The 21,579-nt window shown below is 33.1% G+C and overlaps 1 long non-coding RNA gene across 1 annotated transcript in view; it reads left to right on the forward strand.

Annotated features, from left to right (window-relative positions):
• LOC123633092 overlaps positions 1-21,579 on the forward strand; it is a 621,497-nt gene that overhangs the window by 168,427 nt on the left and 431,491 nt on the right. The window lies entirely within an intron of this gene.

Genomic DNA, 21,579 nt, shown 5'->3' on the forward strand with positions numbered 1-21,579 from the left:
TATTTAAAAATCTGTTTGTGAATTCTGGCTTCATTCTGGGTACATGCAGTAGATTAACAGGTTATGAAAAAGGTCCTCCAAAGTGAGTTGTGTAAAATGATCTCTTGTCATTTGGGAAGATACTATGAAAACTTCTTTAAAAAGTTTTTTGACCTTATTCTTTTAAAAAGGTTTTTAGGTGTGTATAAATTAAAAAAAATCTATAATAATACAGTAAAGCATAGATTTATTTTAAAAAAAAAGAATATTGGCAAACTTTTTATAGGTAAAAGGTTATATTAAGTTCAGGTCCATTGAGATATAAGGACTGGAACTTTTGGATTCCATTATAGATTTGGCATTTTTAAAGAAGTCAGCTTTATTGAAGTATAATTTATATATAAAAAATTAACCTTTTATAAATATACCACTCAATAACTTTTAATAAATTTATAAAGTTGTGCAACTATCACAATAAACCAGTTTTAGAATATTTCTATCACCATAAAAATTTTTCTAATACCCATTTTCAGTCAATTCCTGTTCCTTCTGATTTCCATCTCTATAAATTTACCTTTTTTGGACATTTAATGTAAATGGAATTATACAATATGTAGTCTTTTGTGTCTGACTTCCTTCACTTAGAGTAGTGTTTTTACAGAAAATAGTAACATGTTCTATTAAAAAAAAAAGACTAGTGTTTTTGAGGTTCACATGGGTATCACCATGTAGTAGTATGTATCCATTTTTCATTCCTTGTGTGTGTGTGTGTAATAGTGTTACACACGTTTTATTTATGTACTCACTAGTTGATGGACATTAGCATTGTTTCCAGTTTTTGGCTACTATGAATAATGTTGATATGAATACAGTAATCCTTATTTATAGGAGATGGCTATGTTTCAAGACTCCCAGTGGATGCCTGAAACTGTAAATAGTACCAAACCCCATATATACAGGTAGAGTATCCTTTATCTGAAATAACTGGGACCAGAAGTGTTTCAGATTTCATTTTTTTTTATTTTGGAATATTTACATTATACTTACTGGTTGAATATCCCAAACTAGAAAATTTGAAATCCAAAATGCTCTAATGGGCATTTCCTTTGAGCTTGGCTTATGAATTTGTAAAATAGCTTTTTTTGAATTTCAATAGAGACCTAGTTGTATCTGTGGACTGCATAAGAGAATTGCCATTCTAACAGTACCATGTTTTTCAATCTATGAGTAGGTAATATCTCCATATTTCTTTAGATCTTTAATTTATCTCAACAATGCTTTGTAGTTTATTTTTTTGTTTGTTTGTTTATATAGTAGAATTTATTTTTTAGAACAGTTTTAGGCTCACAGCAAAATTGAGTGGAAGGGACAGAAGTTTCTACCAGTCCCTACGCAAGCATACCCTCCTCACTATCAACATCCCCCACCAGAGTGGTACATTTATTACAATTGAACATACATTGACACATCATTATCACCCCAGTCTACATATACATTAGAGTTCACTCTTGGTGTTGTACATTCTCTGGGTTTTGACAAATATATAATGACATGTGTCCACCTTTATAGTATCATACATTGCAGTTTCACTGTCCTAAAAATCTGTGCTTTGCCTTTCCATCCTCAGCCCCTGGAACTACTAATCTTTTCATTGCCTCCATAGTTTTGTCCTTTCTAGGATGTCACATATTTGGAATCATACAGTATGTGTGCATCTTTGGATGGCTCCTTTGACTTAGAAATACTCATTTAAGATTTCCCTATGTCTTTTCATGGCTTAAAAACTAATTCATTTCTTTTTAGCACTGAGTAATATCCCATTGTCTGGATGTACCAAAGTTGATTTATCTATTTACTCTTTGAAGACTACCTTTTTATTTATTTATTTAACAAATAAAAATTGCATATATTTATGATATACAATATGATATTTTACAATATTGAAACATTGGGCAATGGCTAAATGAAGCTAATTAGCATATGCATCACCTCACATACTTATTGTTTTTTAAGGTGAGATCACTTAAAATCCACTCTCTTAGCAATTTTCAAATATACATTGTTATTAACTATAGTTACCATAGTATAAAATAGATTTCTTGAACTTATTCTTTGTATCTGAATTTTTGTACCTTTTGGCCAACATCTCCCCAATCATCTCCCTTCCCCCATCCCCTGGTAACCACCATTCTGTACTTTACTTTTATGAATTTCACTATTTCAGAGTCCACATATAAGTGAGACCATGTGGTCTTTGTCTTTATGTGCCTGGCTTATTTCATTTAACATGATGACCTCTAAGTTCATTGTTGTTGTCAGAAATGACAGGATTTCCTTCTTTTTTGAGGCTGAATACTATTCCATTGTGTACATAACCACATTTTATTTATCCATTCATTTATTGATGAACATCTAGATTAATTTCATATCTTTGTTATTGTGAATAATGCTACAATGATCTCTCTTTGACATACCAACTTTTTTCCTTTAGATAAATACCTAGTAGTGGGATTGCTGGATAATATATGACTGTTCTATTTTAATATTTTGAGAAACCTCCATACTGTTTTCCATAGCAGCCCTACCAATTTACATTTTCACCAACAGTATGCAAGGGTTCCCTGTTCTCCATATCCTCCCAACACTTACCGTTCATTTTTTTTGAAAATAGCCCTTCTGACATGTGCCCAGACCAATGTGGAGTTTGCCCACTATGTTGTCTTCTAGTAGTGTTATAGTTTCAAGTCTTATATTTGAGTCTGTAATCTATTTTGAGTTGATTTTTGTGTATGAGATGAGGGTCTAATTTTACTCTTCTGAATGTGAATATTCAGTTTTCCCACCACTATTTATAAGACACTATCCCTTTTCCCACTGCGCATTCTTGGCATCTTTGTCAAAAATCAATTGATCATAATTCTCTTCTATTGACATATGTGGTCTGCTTTTATGCGAATACCACACTTTTGATTACTGTAGCTTTGTAGTATGTTTTGTAATCAGAGCATGTTATGCCTCCAGCTTTGTTCATTTGCACAGCATCGCTTTGGCTATTTAGGGTCTTCTGTGGTTCCATACAAATTTTAGGATTGTTTTTTTCCTATTTCCATGAAAAATGTCATTAGAATTTTGATAGCTGTTTCATTTAAATTATAGATTACTTTGGGTAATATAGACATTTTAACAACATTAAATCTCCCAATCCGTTTATGGTGTTCCATAAATGGTGTCTTTCCATTTATTTGTATCTTCTTCAATTTTTTATCAGTGTTTTATAATTTTAATTGTGTAGAGCTTTCACTTCCTTGGTTAAATTTATTCCTAAGTAATTTATCTTTTTGGTAGCTATTGTAAATAGGATTGTTTCTTGATTTCTTTTTCAGATAGTTTGTCGTTAGTTCAGAAATGCTACTGATTTATGTATGTTGAGTTTGTATCCTACAGCTTTGCTGAAATCATTAATTAATTCTGATAGCTTTTTAGTGGAGTCTTTAAGATCATGTGGTCGACAAACAGAGACAATTTAACTTCTTCTTTTCCGATTTGGATGTCTTTTATTTATTTTTCTTTCCTAAATTTTCTGGCAAGGACTTCCAGTACCATGTTGGCTAGATGGTGTATGAGTGGGCATCCTTTTATTGTTCCTCGTTTAGAGGAAAAGCCTTCAGCTTTCACTATTAAGTATGATGTTAGCTGTGGACTTGCAATATATGGCCTTCATTTTCTTGAACTACATTTCTTCTATACCTAATTTGTTGAGAGATTTTGTCATGAAAGGATGTTCAATTTTGTCAATTTTTTTCTGACTTTATTGAGATGAATATATATTTTTTGTCCATTCCACTAATGTGATATATCACATTTATTGATTTGATTATATTGAACTATCCACACATATCAGGAATAAATCCCACTTGATCATGGTGAATGATCATTTCAATATACTGTTGAATTCCTTTTGCTGGTATTTTGTTGAAGATTTTTGCATCTATGTTTATCAGGAATATTGTCCTGTAATTTTCTTTTCATTGGTATTAGAGTAATGCTGGCCTCATAAAATGAGTTTTAACCTATTCCTTCCTCTTCCATTTTTTGGAAGAGTTTGAGAAGGATTTGTATTGTTTGTCCTTTAAATGTTTGATAGAACTCAGCAGTGACGTCATTAGGTCCTGGGCTTTTTTTTGATGGGAGACTTTTTATTACTGATTCAGTCTCTTTATTCATTATTCATCTGTTCAGATTTTCTATTTCTTCAGGATTTAGAGTGGTAAGTTATATGTGCTTATAATTTTTTTTGTTTCTTCTAGGTTATTCAGTTTGTTGGCATGTAATTGTTCATTGTTGTCTCTTATGATCCTTTGTATTTCTGTGGTATCAGTTGTAATTCTCCTCTTTCATTTCTGATTTTATTTATTTGAGGATTTTTCTTAGCATAGCTAAAATTGATTTTGATTATGTTTTAGAAAATCCAATGCTTAGTTTCATTAGTCTTTTCTGTTATTTTTCATTTCTCTGTTCTTTTCTGATCTTTACCATTCCTCTGAAGTATACCTTGGTTGTTTTCAAGTTTTGGCAATTGTGAATAAAGCTATTATAAAGATCGCTTTGTAGGTTTTTGTGTGAACAAAAGTTTTCAACTTTTAAAAGTATATACCAAGGAGTTCAATTGCTTGATCCTATGGTAAGTGTATGTTTAATGCACAAAACTGCTATACTGTATTTTAAATTGGCAGTATCATTTTGCATTCCCACAAGCAATTAATGGGAAGTCCTATTGTTCCACTTCCTTGCCAGCATTTGGTGTGTTAGTGTACAGATTTTGGCCATTGTAACAGGTATGTAATGGTATCTCATTGTTGTTCTAATTTGCATTTCCCTAATGACATATGGTGTGGAACATCTTTTTGTATGCTTATTTGGTATATATCTTCTTTGGTGACATGTCTATTAAGATCTTTACCCTATTTTCTTTTATCAGTTTGTTCATTTTCTTATTGTTGAACTTTAAGAGTTCTTTGTACATTTTGAATAACAGTCCTTTATTAGATATCTTTTAAAAATATTCTTGCTTAGTCTGTGGTTTATCTTTTAATTCTGTTGATAGTGTCTTTTTGAAGAGCAGAAGTTTTTAATTTAAAGTCCAGAGTATCAATTCTTTCTTTCATTGGTTGTCCCTTTGGTGGTGTATCTAAAAACTAATCACCAAGCTCATCTAAAATTTCTCCTATGTCATCTTCTAGGGGTTTTATAGTTTTATATTAATATTTCACCTTTAGATCTATCATCCATTTTGAGTTAACTTTTGTGAAGGGTGCAAGGTCTATATCTAGATTCTTCTTCTTCCTTCTTTCTTCTTCTTTCTTCTTCCTTCTTTCTTTTTTCTTCTTTCTTTCTTCTTCCTTCTTTCTTCTTCTTCTTTCTTCTTCTTCTTCTTCTTCTTCTTCCTTTTTCCTTCCTTCCTTCTTCCTTTTTCCTTCTTCCTTCTCCTTCTCCTTTTCTCCTCTTCCTCCTTCTCCTCCTCCTTCTTCTTCTTCCTTCCCCTATCCTTCTTCTCCTCCTCCCTCTCTTCCTCCTCCCTTCTGTCCTCCTCCTCCCCCTTCTCTTCCTCCTCCTTCTCACGTTGATGTCCAGTTGATTCAGCATCATTTGTTGAGAAGACTGCCTTTGTTCCATTGTATTGCCTTTGTTCGTTTGTCAAAGACCAGTTGACTAAATTCATGTGGTTTTATTTCTGGGATTTCTATTCTGCTCTTTTGTTCTACTTGTCTATTTGTTTGCTAATACCACACTGTTTTGATTACTGTACCTTTATAGTAAGTCTTGAGTTTGGTGATGGCGGTTCTCTAATTTTGTTCTTTTCCTTTAATATTGCATTGGCTATTCTGGGCTTTTGTCTTTATGTATAAACTTTAGGATCAGTTTATTGATATCCACAAAATTACTTGCCTGTATTTTGATTAGGATTGCATGGAATCTATAGATGAGGTTGGGAAAAACTGACTTGATGAAATTCATTTTTTAAAGATTCATATTCTAATTGTCAAAATTCATTTTGTCAAAATTCTTCTTCTAGTATATGAATATAAACTATCTCTACATTTATTTAGTTCCACTTTGATATCTTTCATCAGTTTTGTAGTTTTTTCATATAAATCTTGTACATATTTTATTAGATTTATGCCTACATGTTTCATTTTGTTGAGTGCTAATGTAAGTGGTATTCTGTTTTTAATTTCAGATTCTACTTGTTTATTGCTGGTAGTAGAAAATGACAGACTTCTGTATATTAACATTGTAGCCTGCCAACATGGTTTCAGGAGTTGTTTTTTGTTGTGACTTTGGACTTTCTTCTACATGCTTTGTAGTTTTCAATGTATAAGTCTTATAATTCTTTTCTTAAATTTATTTCTAAGTTATTCATTTTGATGATTTTTGTAAATGCAATCATTTTCTTAATTTCAATTTTGATTATTCATTGTTAATATATAATATATTAATATAACGTAAATACTGTTGATTTTTTGAATATGGATCTTGTGACTTGTTACCTCAAGTCATTTATTAGTTTTTTGTCCTTAAGATTTTTTATATACAGAATTATGTCACCTGCCATAAAGAACAATTTTTTTCCTTCCTTTTCAATTTAAGTGCCTTCTATTTCTCTCTTTTCCCCCCTCATTCTTACTCTCCATTTCATTGTACTGGCTGAAACATCAAATTAAATGTTGAACAACATTGGTGAGTTTGAGTATCTTTGCCTTCTTCTCAACCTTAGTGGGGAAGCAGTTACTCTTGCATCTTTATGTATGATATTAGCTGTAGAATTTTTGTAGTTGTCCTTTATCAGTTAGAGAAAAAGTTCCCTTCCATTTCTGATTTGTTGAATTTTTTTTTATTATTAATGGTTGTTGATTTGCCAGATAATTTTCTGCATCAATCAATATGGTTTTTGTTCTTTATTCTACTGATTTAGTGAGTGTATTACTTTAAGCAATTTTTGTATGTTAAGCCAACCTTGTATTTTTGGTATAAATCCCATTTGGTTATAACTATAATGTACAATCAAAAGGACAATGCTTGTATGTTGCTGAGTTCACTTTGCTGATGTTTCATTAAGGATTTTTGCCTCTGCGTTCATGGGAGATGGATAATGGTTTGTAATTTTCTTTACTTGGTGATATCTTTGTCTGATTTCTGTTATAGGGTAATAGAATAGTTTGGAAAGTGTTCTTCTCTTTCTGAAAGTTTGTGAAGGATTAGTATTATTTCTGCATTAAATATGTTAGAATTTATCAGTGATGCTATATTTTTATTTTTCAAAGTAAATCAGATCATATGAAATCTTTGCTTAAATTCCAATTATGATTTCACATTAAATTTTGCATAGAATCCAAATTTTTCACAAAGTTCTTTAAGGTCTAATGTATGGAGAGCCTGTCTATATCTGACTTTGTCTTCTGTCACTTTCTTACTTGCACATTATTCTCTAACTACATGGGCCTTTTTATATATCTTGAACAGTCTATTCTTAGGGCCTTTGCACTTGATGAAACATATTTCTAATTGGTGGTACATGTTTGAAATGAAATTGAATAGTATATGTTTTTTGAAAGTGAAACATCTATGAAATTTAAAAATAGAATAAAAGCAGGCCAGTGACTGACTGACTTTAACTATAAAGTATGCTAATATTTGACATGTTAGGATTTACTTTTATTAAGACAGGACATTTTAATATCTTTATAATTACAATATTTTATTATTAACAAATCTATAAGGTGAGTAGTTCATAGGCAATATTTATGCCAGATGTGATAGTATAGTGATTAGAAGTATGATTTGGACGAAGTCTTCCTGGGTTCAAATCCTGATTCTCTCTTTTACTAGCCATGTAATTTTTAGGAAAAGTGTTTAGCCTCTTGTCTCTCATTATTTTTATATATAAAATGAGGATGATAAAATGATTAATTTGACAAGCACTAAGAAAATATCTGTTGCATAATAAGCATTATGTATTTGCTGCTATTATTATTATAGTCAATAATAACAACGTCCAGTGGCAGAACCTAGTCTTAACACCAGCTGCCCGAATTGTGATTTATTTTCTTTTTACCTGTCAAACTGTTTTAATTGAAAATATATTTACTTATTAACTACCATTAGTTAACCATCACTAGATGAGATATGCTTTCCTGCCAATTAAAACTTGATCATTGACAGATGTATTTAATAAAAATCCAATTAACTATACATAAGACTAAATAGGATAAGAAGGAAACCAGTGTTTATTGATCGTATACTTAGCATTATTCTTAGACTTCCTTATTCTCTTTTTACTTAATTCCAAACTCTTCTAAATGGGCATTACAATTCTAATTTTTACAGGTAAACAAACTGAATCTCAAAAAGTTATGAAATTTGCCAAAAGTCACACTGGTGTAACTAGGGTTTACAACCATCTATAAATGATTGGGATAATTTTATTATCCAGAAAGAGGTTCAAATTCACTCTGGATATGGAAACTAAATTTTCTAAAAATGCTGCTGCTTTTAAAGTGACAATTGGTTGTGTTTTACAGGCTTTGGGGCAGGTTTTCCCATGTACATGTCCTGGTTCAGGCCTAAACTCTGGTTCCCATCTCAGCTAGAATGTCTTCCTGATCTTTTCAGTTGAGTTGTCTTGTCTTGCTTTTGACCACCTTCAAATAGTCATTGTTATAAGAACAAGGTTCCTTGTATTTTATGCCAGTGTCCCTCCTTTATGATTCTTGTGGACAGCTCTCCCATTTGAAAGCCTGGTAATACTGAAAATATATACAATCACAAAGACAGAATTTTAAAGAGAATAGGTGTGTGAATAATAAATTTCAGATGAAGATCAACTCCTAAATATCCAGATAGATTTTAATTCTGCCCAAGACAGATCAGTAAAGCCAAATTTGATGATTCCAGGTATAGCTGATTTTGAGCTATAAACTTAAAACCAACTTACTATTTTCTATACAAATAAAAGATTGCATGACTTTTACAGTAAATGTTACTTAAAGAAAAATTTGCCCTATAGTTCTTGGCCAAATATCTGGGATCAGGTAGGAAACCTTTGGAAGCTTAACAACTTTGGCAGTTTTTAGTATTAATGTTTTAGTTTCCTAACAAAATTTTGAATTTCTTTAAATTCAAGTAGATTATGTCATTTGAGGAGCTGGGATAATGGCAAAAAAGGAATATAATGACCTTGAGATTTTTAAATATTGATTTTGGAAACACTCTCACTAAAATTGTTCAATAGGATAATTAGTTGATCCAGTTTTTCTTCCCATTGTGTAAATTCTTATACAAGTATTTTAAAGCATATTAGGTTGCCAGAAGAGTTTAAGTAGTAAAAATAAAAAATGAATGTCATTATAATAATTTTTGGAAAAATTTCTTCTAACTTTCTGTATTCTACAACAGTTTGTGCATTTATAGTTAAATTTATCACTGTACCTTTATCTAGATTTGTTTACTAACTTTGCACTCAAGTATAACTGGCTGCTCATACATTTTCACTGAAAGATCACCCTGGAGGCACTTCAAACCTAACAGGGCCAAAATCAAATTTGTTATTTTTATAATCCATTTTTTTTCCTGAGTTCCTTAATTTGGTTGGTGGTGTCACCATCCATTATTCATTCAAAAAGAAATATTATATATTAATATTTATATTTAGATTATATTTTTCACCTCCCCAATCCAATCAGTTGCCAAGTCCTTTTGATCCTGCTTTCTAATTTCTGAAATCATCTTTTTGCCCCCATCTTTCTGTTACTATTGTCATAGGTTTCAAGGTGGCTTATAGCCTATATTCTCATTCCAATCCTCTCCTGTCTAACCTGTCTTCTATCCTATCTTAGCCTAGGTCTTCTCCTAAATCAAATTCTGAGACCAGGGCTCTTGTGCTGGTTGTTTATTTTGGGGGTGTTCCTAAGGAACAGGAGTGAGCAGCTGAGAAGAATGAAACAAGCAAAGAGGGAGTGATGATTTAGGGGTGCCTTATCAAACTGGGCCTACTGGTAGCAATTAGAATATATCTCACTAAGGACCCCTGAGGAGCTCTGTAGAATATACTTCAGAATTGTACACCCAAGAGATGGAAGAAGGGAGCATTTATCCACTAGCTTTCATTTGCCACTGCTCAGGAGTTTCTTAGGTGTTAATTCTCACATATCCAGGTTTAGTTGGACAAATGCCCACATAAGGTTTCAGCAGAGAAGTTTGATTGCAGAAAGCAAGAGAACAGGGCTGGATTCATGGGTATTGACTGATCTGTGCACTTACAGGGGCCTACACTTTGAATGTCTTAATATTTGGTTTAATGCTCTGCTGTCATTGTTTTGAAATTCAAAATTATTTATGAACAAGAGAACGTGTTTCCTTTTTTTGTTCTATATCCCAAGCCATCAAGCAAGATAGACCATGTATTCATTTTCTACTGGACCCCTACAAATTATGTAGCAGGTCTTGCTAGAGGCACATAGTGGCCCTGATGTGAGGGGCTTCAAGTCACACCTGAGTGTAGCTGTCTGCCTCAGCATAAGTTGTGTTAAAAAGGTGAGGCAAGAGAATGTAAAGTGGGTCCTAAGATGTATCTAATATATATCCCATGTATTGTATCTCTATTTATGTGTCTGTTTCTACTCATGAACGAATTAAAATGATAATCTAGCAAAGACTGACAGATATCCTGAAGATGAACTTGCAAAGCTTGTTCTTTCAAATCTATTCAGGGCATGTGAACCTCTTTGCTTAGAACGGTTCCTGAGGGCAATCCTGTAGGCTGTAATTCAGGCCTGGTGTGCCAGTCACTCAAGGTTAAATGTGAGAAAGAGGTCACAAATATTGCTGGATAAGCTACCTCTTCTCTTCCCTGCACCTCTCCCTGCCCCCAATTTTGAATTAAAAGGCTCATCCTCAACATCAGCTGGGGAGAAACTCTACCAACTGGGGAAGCACATACAGAGGGGTAGGTCGAGAAGAATACCACTTTTGTTTGCCTTTTTTCTTCTTCAAAGTGGTGACTGCTATTCTAACCCTGGGCTTTGAGGAAGAGAGGGAAGTGCGTAAACAAGAAGTGATTTAAGCTATTTGCTGATAAGTATATCTTTCCTATAATAATCTTTTTGCTATCTCTTAAGTACCACTATAAGGGATCTAAAGGAAAAGGCAAAAAAGAGGTCTTTCTTTGGATGTATAATCTAAAATGGTCCCGTGTCCTCCATCCTGTAATATTTTTGCTGGGCAAACACTTTTGTCAGCTTTTAAATATCCAGGATCTGGGAGTGTTTTGATTGGTTCTAAGGGAAACTTTTGTTTTTGAGAAACTGGTGGAGAAAAGACTAGAAAGCACAAGGCAAAAAGAATATATTTTCCTTTTTTTCAGTGGCAGTTGGCCTACAGGTTAGGGGGATACCAAATGTTATCTGTTTTATGGTCAGGAAAACTGCAATGCAACTTCATCAATTGGAACCACTTAGAAAGCTAAATACGAAAAAAAACCCAGCTAGGTATTTTGATTATTAAATTAACAGCATTATTTTTGGAATCTCAGTTGTACTGAAAATCTGAAGACAATCATCATCAGGTTCTTACTTTTCTCCCTGCTGCACCCTTCTTTTAGTGTGTGGCTATGAAGAAAGATGGCAAATGACAATTGTTTAGGACTAAAGAGCAATGGATGCCAAAACAGTCTCTTTATAATCTAAGGGACAAAACTGTGTGCTTTTGGTTGAATTATGGAATAGTTACAATTCAAGTGTCAATTCAAGTGAGCCTCTCTAGTTATTTACATGTATTGAAGTTACAAGTAAATCATTGTGAAAAGAAAGTTCAAAAGATTTAATAAGATTTTGTTCACGTTAATATATACAAATCATGTTTGGATACATACCCAGTGCACAAAGACACATGTTTACACAAGTATAAACATATAAAAATGAGAATGATTCAAGCACACGAATATGAGAGGTTATTATTATTATCGTTATGTTGTTGTTCCTTCTCCAAAGAGGCAAACAGCTACACTCCACTGAACACTGGGCTTTCCTTTGTGTCACTGTTGTAAATTAACTTGTTCTGACGATCTCCATGAAAACTGATGACAAATTATTTTTGAAAAATGTAGATACATTCATCATCATCAGCTGTGATCAACTGCAGCAAAGATGTTCTTTGAAAATGAAATGTTCTAAATGAAGATGCTCAAAAAGTACAAATAACAAAAGCCAAGTGAGCAAAACTCCAAGCTTTTCAAAGTTGGTATGTGAATGTGTCCATTTTTAATGAGGAAAATGAGGTCAGCATCATTTGGAAACTTTCAGGAGAACACAGCGTACTGTGCCAATTAGTGACTATTCTCAGGTCACAGTGGCACAGTTCTTCATCCTGCTGCCAGGTGGCGCTCCGTAGTAGTAGGTACAGTCTTCTGCAAAGGCATAAAATGTCCACTCCTGACCTGGCCATTTAATTGTATTGCTGACCCTGGTAACTGATTCTACTGGAAGTGTAAAAATGAACTTATTTTCTAAATTTCCAAATAATCTCTATAAAGCTGCAGTTAAATAGGTGTCTTAATCTTCACTTTCGGTGACAGGCTTCTGTGCTGGTGAATACATCTTAAAAGAGTAGATAAAAGACTCAGGGTTTCCAGAACATATTAATGTCTTTCGTTATAACTGGTGCTTATGCCTTATAAATACTCTGCTTTGAATATAAATAAAGCAGTATTAAAAACAAAATTCTTTTGTTGCCAATAGAGTGCCTTTTACTCTGAAAGAGTCAGACCAGAAAGAATTTAGAGGCAATGAGTAGAGGAAATGTCTTATGACATTGGTTTAACATGTGTAAGCACATACTTAATTTTTTTCTTTAAAGAAAAGTCTTTTATATAATTTTTTTCTTGAAAGAGTATATTTTTGTCCATTTATCCCCTCCAAGGACAGTTGCAATCTTTCTTAAAATTGTAAGAATGGTCCACTTCCTGTTTTTTTTTCTGTCAGCATGATGTAATTTGGTACTTTCTTCTTTGTTATTATAATGATCTGACTTCAAAATTATTCTCAAGTCAATCTTCAGACAGGAAGTTTCCAAGTCCAGTGCAGTTGGCATAGATCAGATCCAACATTATTTTAACTGTTTGATTTCTTCTATTGCCATTACAAATTTAAACACTCAAATTGTGTAAATTTATAATGGCAAATGTGTTCTTTGAGTATGATGTACCTATCAGAAATAACGAGTAAATGTTATTGTTTTGGATTTTTAAGAGATGGCATTAAAAATATATGAGCATTTTTTGCAATCTATATTAAATTGGACAGTTTTTTTGGTTGCCAACCTTCTTATCTTTTGTGTTAGAGTCATTAAGGCGCTGCAGTTGCTAACAAAACAGGTGAATTTATGGATATATCTAGATTGTATTGGTATTTGTGACAGTCCATGGTTTATAGAAAAAATTTCCAGAGAGAAGGAGCCATATTTAGCCATAATTATTACATTTCTTATGCAAAATTTATTATGGCAATATAAGCAAATTAGAGTAGTATGGATCTGTTAATTAGTTTCATCGTGTTTATAAAGGGACATGTTTTTATTAATCGATAGGAACATATTTCTTAGCGTAGTTCTTATCAAATATCCGTACTGTGCTTGCAGCAAATGAAATCAAATATAGGTTGGACAAGAGCTGTGGCTTTAAGGAGTTTTTAGTTTAATGGATGACAGAAAATTCTAATTTAAAAGAAATTCACAGAAATAATGAATGTTTGTTAAAGAGAGACTGGGAGCAGTATAAATATTTCACAAAAGGACAAAAATTTAATACAATACTTACTGGCATATCCCTATGATATACCACTTAATTATGTTTTCAGAAAAATATAATAATATGAATAAATACCATTTATAATTGTGAAAAATGTTAGGAAATAAAGCACTATATAATCTCTCTAACATATATGATGAACCAGCTTCATACTAAATAATTATAAAATATATATTGAAAAGATTTTAAAGATTTTCATCAAAATATTAAAAGCAATTCTGGGTAGTAGGATTATTAATGTTTTTTCTCTTTTTGTACTCTGGGAAATTTTCTTCATTACATATATTATTTTCATAATATGAAAAAGTGCATTTTATTTTTAAATATATAAACATATATAAAGACCATATAATAGTGTTAATTTATGTTAAAAAGTATTTATGCAACCATTTTATTGTAAATATATTTGAGGAAATTGATGAGTAAAATCAGGTTCTTTGGAATACTGATATATTATCTTCCCGTTACCCCCAACCCAGGCTAAAGTTTTCATTGTACAATATTCTAACTGGTACTATTTTTATAATCATACCTTTGAAACATCTTTAATTATAATAAATTTTGATTGTTTTGACAAGTGAATATCTTGTACCTAGTTTTAGATGAAGGCTTAATTTTGTCTTTATCCTAGGCACTGATTGATAATAGATATAGATGAAGGAGAGACAGTAGGTGGTATGAATAAATGTGACTAAGGAAACCCTAAGGAAACCAGGATCCACCTGTTTCTAAGCTTGTTTTTTTTGCCAATTGGTATTATTTATTGAGCACTTACTATGTGCCAGGAATTGTGTTAATGGCCCTTTAAATTCCCATAACAAATTCCTGTTGAGTTTATATTATTATTTCCATTTTACAGACAAGTAATTGAGGCTCAGAAAGCTAATGGCTTGCCCAAAGTTACAGGAGTAGTTAACTGCAGAGGCAGGATCTGAAACTAAGTCTTTTAGGCTTAAAATCCGTGCTCTTGCCCAGTAATGGGATTGCTGGGAACCCATTCTACTAAGTTAAGTATCACAAGAATGGAAAAACAAGCACCACATGTATTCACCATCATATTGGTATTAACTGACCAACACTTAAGTGCACATATAGTAATAACATTTATAGGGTTCTGGGCAGGTGGAGCAGGGAGGAGGGGATGGGTATATACACACCTAATGGGTGGGATGCGCACCATATGGGGGATGGGTACACTTGAAGCTCTGACTCAGGAAGGGCAAAGGCAATATATGTAACCTAAACATTTGTAGCCCTGTAATACGCTGAAATAAAAAATATCCGTGCTATTCTAATTGTAAATTAAGCAGTTGTTTGACCATATAAACAAATTAATTTCTGGACTTAATTATTTTCTCATATTCAAATTGAAGAACTTGGATGAGGTTGGGAGGTGCTCAAATTTTTCCTAGTAAAGAACTACTTTAAATTTTTCCAAAGTCTTATAATTTGTATTTGGGGCCAGACAAAGAGTGCTGATTACCTAAGTTGCTGAGAGTAAGAAACAGCTTGGCAATTGACTAGATAGATACACATACCTTTTAAATTGTTGGTAGACAGGAATTGCCTGTATCTAAGATTTCTGGGTCCTCTGAGGGACTATCAGATAGTACTAGTTTGATATTCTAAATATAAATTTTACTGACCAAAATATATGCTAACTAGCTTTATAATTAAAAAAATATGTGTGAGGTCACTTTTAAAGAAGTATATAGCATAGCAGTAGCATGAAGGATTTTTTATAACTAGGTAAGGGCACAATTACTACTTATTACAAAAAGACCAATAACATTTAAAGGAAACAATTGTCAGGTTTGAGAACAATTCATCATCGTGAAAAAAGCAATGCGATGAAAGAAGAAATAATAGAATCTCATGATGGGAGCACGGATTCTATATTTGAAAATATTTTGCTGAGAGCACTCTGGTACCAGGAAGAGATGAAGTGAGTGACCTCACAGGGCTTTTCTAATTTCTGTGATTCCGTAACAGAGCACTCTAAAGGTACCTTGCTTATGACATTTCTGGATTTACATTTCACCACATAATGAACTGCTGAATGATTTTGGTCGAAACAGTTTTCCTATCACCATTGAATGGAATAACTCCACAAAGTTCAAAACTGGAACTTGACTATAATGATTTTCTAAGTTCATTTTATAATCAGTGATACAATGCTTCATATTCATATTCATAGATATGAAAGGTCTTAGGGACTACATGAGACCAATATTATATGATATTAAAATTATACAATTTATTTTTGTAAAATGCAAAAAATGACCAGAGTGATATAGATTCTATAGAGTGCAAATTTCCTTTTTATTTGTACTTTTTTCCGTCCATCTCATGCAGTACCCAATTTAGGGCAAAGACAAAACGAAAGTGTATCTTGAATATGCATCACAGGTTCCAAAAATGAAAAGAAATTGGATTTGGATAGCACTTACTCAATAGACAGATATGATACATGGTAAGAAGGTGCACTGTCTGCCCTGTGATAGATTAAACTACTTTGTAGGAAAATTACTGTGAGCCAGTCACCACCACCACCGTGGCTAAATCTTTAATAAAATTCTCTTCCATATTCAGGAGTGAGGTATGAAGTACACAATAAGCAAAGTGAAGTAGAGTGCCATTTATCAAACACCGACCAGGTCTGTAATCTTCTGCTTTATCCTTTCTTTGTACTTTATTTCTTTATTGTTGCAAGGAGGGATATTTACCCAGAGCAGTGGGCATGAAGCCCTGATAAACCTCCTCCTTCCTGTCTTTTCCCCTTTCTTATTCCTTTACGTCAGCCCTGTCAGTATAATTTGTTTCCTTCTAGGTGGTCCTTTGCTTGTTTGGCATTCTTTTCTCTCTTCTTTTTCTCTGCCTTTCTTTGAAATGTGCATTCATGCTATGGGAAATGACACCAAAACTACAAGAAAATGCAATGCGAATGCTAACAGCTACCAAAGAGTCCAGGATGCATTTGGTAATGATTTTGAATGCCTCTTGGCAAGATAACAGTATTAAAATGTTGTAGACAGCCCCTGGGTGGCAGTGTACAGCCAGTCCTGATGCCAACAAAAGCAATTTCAGCGTAAAGATCTTATCTGTGGGTGCATGTGTATATGTATGAGATATATATGTGTATGCATGTGTGTATGTACATATGATACATGTATGTGTATGATAAATGTGTGTATATATGTGTTTATGTAATATACATATATGTGTCTATACATGACATGTGTATTAATATATATAATGTGTATATGTGTATGTGATGTATGTAGACGTGTATATGATATAGATATGTGATATGTTTTGAGATACATATGTTTGTATATTATATATATATGCACTACATGTTTATCCTGCTGCCCCCAAACTAAAGAACTTAAAAGTAACTTTCTCTTTGAAAAAAACAAATTTATCCCATGATTCTTAAGTACAATAATGATAATATTGCTAAAAATAACTTGCATCTCTTAAAATCATGTGCTGAAAAAGTCCTAGATATCCCAGCCATGTGATGATGTCTGAGTTGTCTTTAAAACCATGCAGATATGGGTGCAGATGCAGTAGAAGGGTCCAGAGGGTAGTGAGAATGTGGCTGGAGGTGTTTTGTGCCCCTCAATCTGCACACTGTCAGTCTATGTGGCAGCCTTGGGGGTAAATTACTTTTAGTACTATTATAACCTTTTTTTATTGTTTGAATAGCAGTTTTATGACAAAACATTTATAGTCAGGCTGCCTTTGTACTTGACTGAAAGAGAGCAATCATGGAGAGTGATAAGGCAACAATGGTAATGATAACTGCATTTATAAAGACGTACAGAATTTAAATAGGTGTGCTAAAATAGACTGACAGTAGTTCTCTACCTGAACCTGGATCAGAGATGGGCATGGCTCTTGTGGCAGAAATGCTTTTGTTATCTGAGGGCAGATGACTGTGTGTGTGCACGCTCACACACGCACACATTTTCCTTTGTCATTATTTCTTCCTTTCAGTTAAATGTATCTGATATATGTCTGTAGGAGTAGCAACAGAAAACATAGAAATATTCTATATTCATATTGATAATTATCATAATTTTGTGAGATTATGATACAGTGCAACTGCCTGTCTGAATAAACTATTCAACTCAAGTATTAGTTCTTTAAAAAATTGTGATTATTTGCTCTTATATACATTTATCTATCTCCCTGTCTCCTGAGAATCTACCCCTCATGAAAAATTGATAATTTTCTCTGAGAAAGAGAGGAGGATTGGGGCGGGGGGGCTGTATCTCAAAACATAATTCAAGAATGAAAGGTCATTTTGTCCACTTGGTACCAATGGTTTCCATATATTTTTACAGTTTCATCAATTTTCTTTATCCCTAATGTTCTGACTGTAAGTAAAAGGGAAGTTTCTTCTGGTCCAGTTATATTCCTTTGTTTTTTTATTTTTAGACATTTTGTAGCATTAACATAATGGATATAACATAATAAAAAAGGTTGACATTGTGCAATTACCTTGTGCTGTACATAAAACTGAAACTATACAATGTGGGTTAGAAATAGTATCTTCTCTTCACAAGGTATCCCCAAAGTCTCTTAAAATCAGCCACACATTGCCAAAGTCTATATTTTGTCTTCCTTCGCCTCTTCTCCTCTTCAGCAAAGTTAATAACTTCTATCATGAAGGGAAAAAAATCAATTTATTTGTGTCCCACCTTGTTTCAAAAAGAAATTAAGGTGACTTATAAAGATACATGAAATAAATTTAAAACTAAGTTTTAAATGGGAAATGAAGCCAAGGGAAGCCAGAGAAGGAGGGAAGGGCAGATCGTGGAGTGTAACTATGGAACCAAAAGCCTGTTGTGGAGCCCTATGTACTTTTTTAGACATGGGATGCAGATTTAGTCCTCAGCTCTCTAGCTGCCAACAAAGAGATGAAAACAATTAATTCCAAGATTCACAGAGTCAGCATCAAGAGAATAAACAGATTACTCAGGAGATGTGCAGCTACTTTAGGGTACACAGCCTCATGGGTATTCATAGAGAGAACACTGTGTGATTCTAGGAAATGTGTTAACTATAGCCTGTTATAAACACACACATGAATATAATGAAAACTAGTTGTATATTATGTAACATCTTGAGAAAGCAAAAGCCAGTGAAAGCAAGCCTAAAGTCCAGCAGTCATCTATTGGGTGTGTCCTTTTTGTCCTACAACAGGCAGGGAACAGAATAGTAGTGAGCACATACATAGCTCCTGCCCTCATCAAACTTACAGTCTTTCTCTGAAAATTGACATTGACAAATTAGTGATGTGTATGATGAAAAATCCTGCAGGTAGTCAGCAGGAGAAGACTCAGTTTAGGTCTCATGGTCTATCTAGCCTGATCCTTGCGCAGATGTCACAAAAACTGGGGCTACATAAAATGTACACAGCTCTGTACAAATGGCATTTCTATGAATGCTGCTTTTAATTTGTATTGAATAGTGGTGAGTTCAAGATTATGCTTTCTGACAGGAGTCTGAATAGTGTACATTTTCTGTGTTGCCAGTTGAGATCAAAGCCACATACCTCAGAGGTCAGTTAAGCTGAGGTTAGAAAAACAATAAGAATTGAGAGAATTTTATGTTTAGCCATATTCTATTTGCCCACGTGGAGGAAAAGAGAAAGAAATGTTTGTATATGCATTTTGGCTAATTCTTCCATTATGAGTCTCTTATCTTGCAATGTGTTTAATCTTTAAGCTTTATTTTTGGAGTATAACTTACACACTAACTTGTATCTTTAGAATTTTTACTTATTTTCTATCAACAATCACTGTTAAAAACATGTTTCAGAAAAGAAATTGCTTAGAAGGCATAATTATTTACTGGCAAATATATACATCTATTTGGAAAATAGCATTTTATGACATCAAGGAATTTATTTTTCATTAATAATATAATTGGATTATAAATGCTCTTGTATTCTAATTTAATTGGTTATTAATAGTATTGAGCATAGTTTCACTTTAAAATATGGCAATACAACATTTTAATCAATCCATCTTTTTGGTTTCATATGTCATCAAGAATGGTCTTGCTTGTTTAGCTTGTAAATTCTTTTTCCAGATCTATAATTGTTCTTTTCACATGATTTGTTTGTTCCTCTTTGGAACTGTTTGTAAAAACAGTGGGGAGGGGGGAGAAAGATGTCTAGTAAAAGGATGATGAACCCAGTATTATGATGAAAAGATGAAAAAATTCCCAGTAAATCCTGGATTCATGGTAAGATAGAACACCTAGTCATGCGCAACCATTTTTGGATAATCAGCCACGTTGACTGATGCTAGACATGAGTTTCTTCACCCACATTGTAGGGATCTGGCAACTTCATTCAGAAAAGTAATTCCCAAGTCTGTTTTGATTAGCAGCCTTCCTTTTCTGCCTTACCTGTACATTCAGGCCCTTTGGTAACATTAAACCCTCCCCCCCCTTTTTTTCCTACATTCTCCTGTCTTCTTTGTTTCAAAGTAATGCAATAAATAATCTTTATTACTATTGTCTTGAGTTTAGAGGGTTTAGAAGAACTCTGTGTGGGAGAATGGAACTCATCCCCTACACACTACCATATGAGAGGAACCAGAATTTCCTACTTTAAAGTGGATTTGCCTGTAAGAAATAGGGGTAGGAACTACACAATAGTTTCATCTCTTTTCTGGGTAATCCAGAAATGGCATGACCTTTAGAATATCCCTAGGAGTCTTCATGTTGCTCTCCATTCCTCCTCCTTACCACCATTCCCAGCTTTAAGCTATATGAGAAACACAGGGAATATGTCCCCCTTTCCTCTTTCTCAAAGAGATATAAGCCACAGAAATATTAACATTATTTTCTACACTTTTACTGCCTGATTGTGGGAAGCTGACTCATTTGACTCTGCCTACTCCTTGAGAAATAGCAAAAACAAAAAAGATAATATTCCCCTGGGTCATCCTAGTTAATGTTTATCATTAAATTTATGTCTCTCATGGGGTTTGAAAACAGTGGTACAGAGAAGCATTCAAATATTTTGGAAATGCCTTTGGACTAATTAGAGATGAACATGCAGAAAATTAAGCAATAACCTGAAATTCCTTCTACTGTTGCCCAACAGTATCTATTGCATGTAGCTCTTATTAATTCTTCGTGGGCCTTTGGTTGCTTAGGTTATATAAAACTATTGCTTACAATGGATAAGTGGACTTTACAACTACTTGAAGCTTATATCAATTCTATTAATAAAAAAATTAAAGATGTCTACATGGCATAATACTGGTTTCTTTGAACATTAGGGATTTAGGTTTAAATTCATGCATAATTAATTATAACTAAACAGGTTTTCTTCTAGGTGCTAGGTTCCTTTCAGGCACATAATGACAGAAAAAATAGGTTTGTTCCTTCAGATCTTTTTTTATTTCCTCTTTAGTTTCACTGCTTTTTTGCATAGTGGAATTGTATAGCTCACATTTACTACTAGACTTAATTGGGGAAGACTGAAGTGTTAACCATATTAGAACACTGAGAAACAATACAGGTAAGTAAGTTATAAGAAAGGGAAAAAAATCAAATTACAATAAAAAAGAAATGGGAACTAAAGAAAGTGATAAGAAGGCAAGGAATAAAAGGAGGAAATTGTTCTCAATCTGATTAAAAAGCAAAAAGCGTCAATATAGCATTGTATTTCAAAGCAGATAAATTTCTTCAGAAGTATATTTGTAAAAAGTAGA

This window comes from Lemur catta, chromosome 2, assembly GCF_020740605.2.
Source record: "Lemur catta isolate mLemCat1 chromosome 2, mLemCat1.pri, whole genome shotgun sequence".
NCBI lineage: Eukaryota > Metazoa > Chordata > Mammalia > Primates > Lemuridae > Lemur > Lemur catta.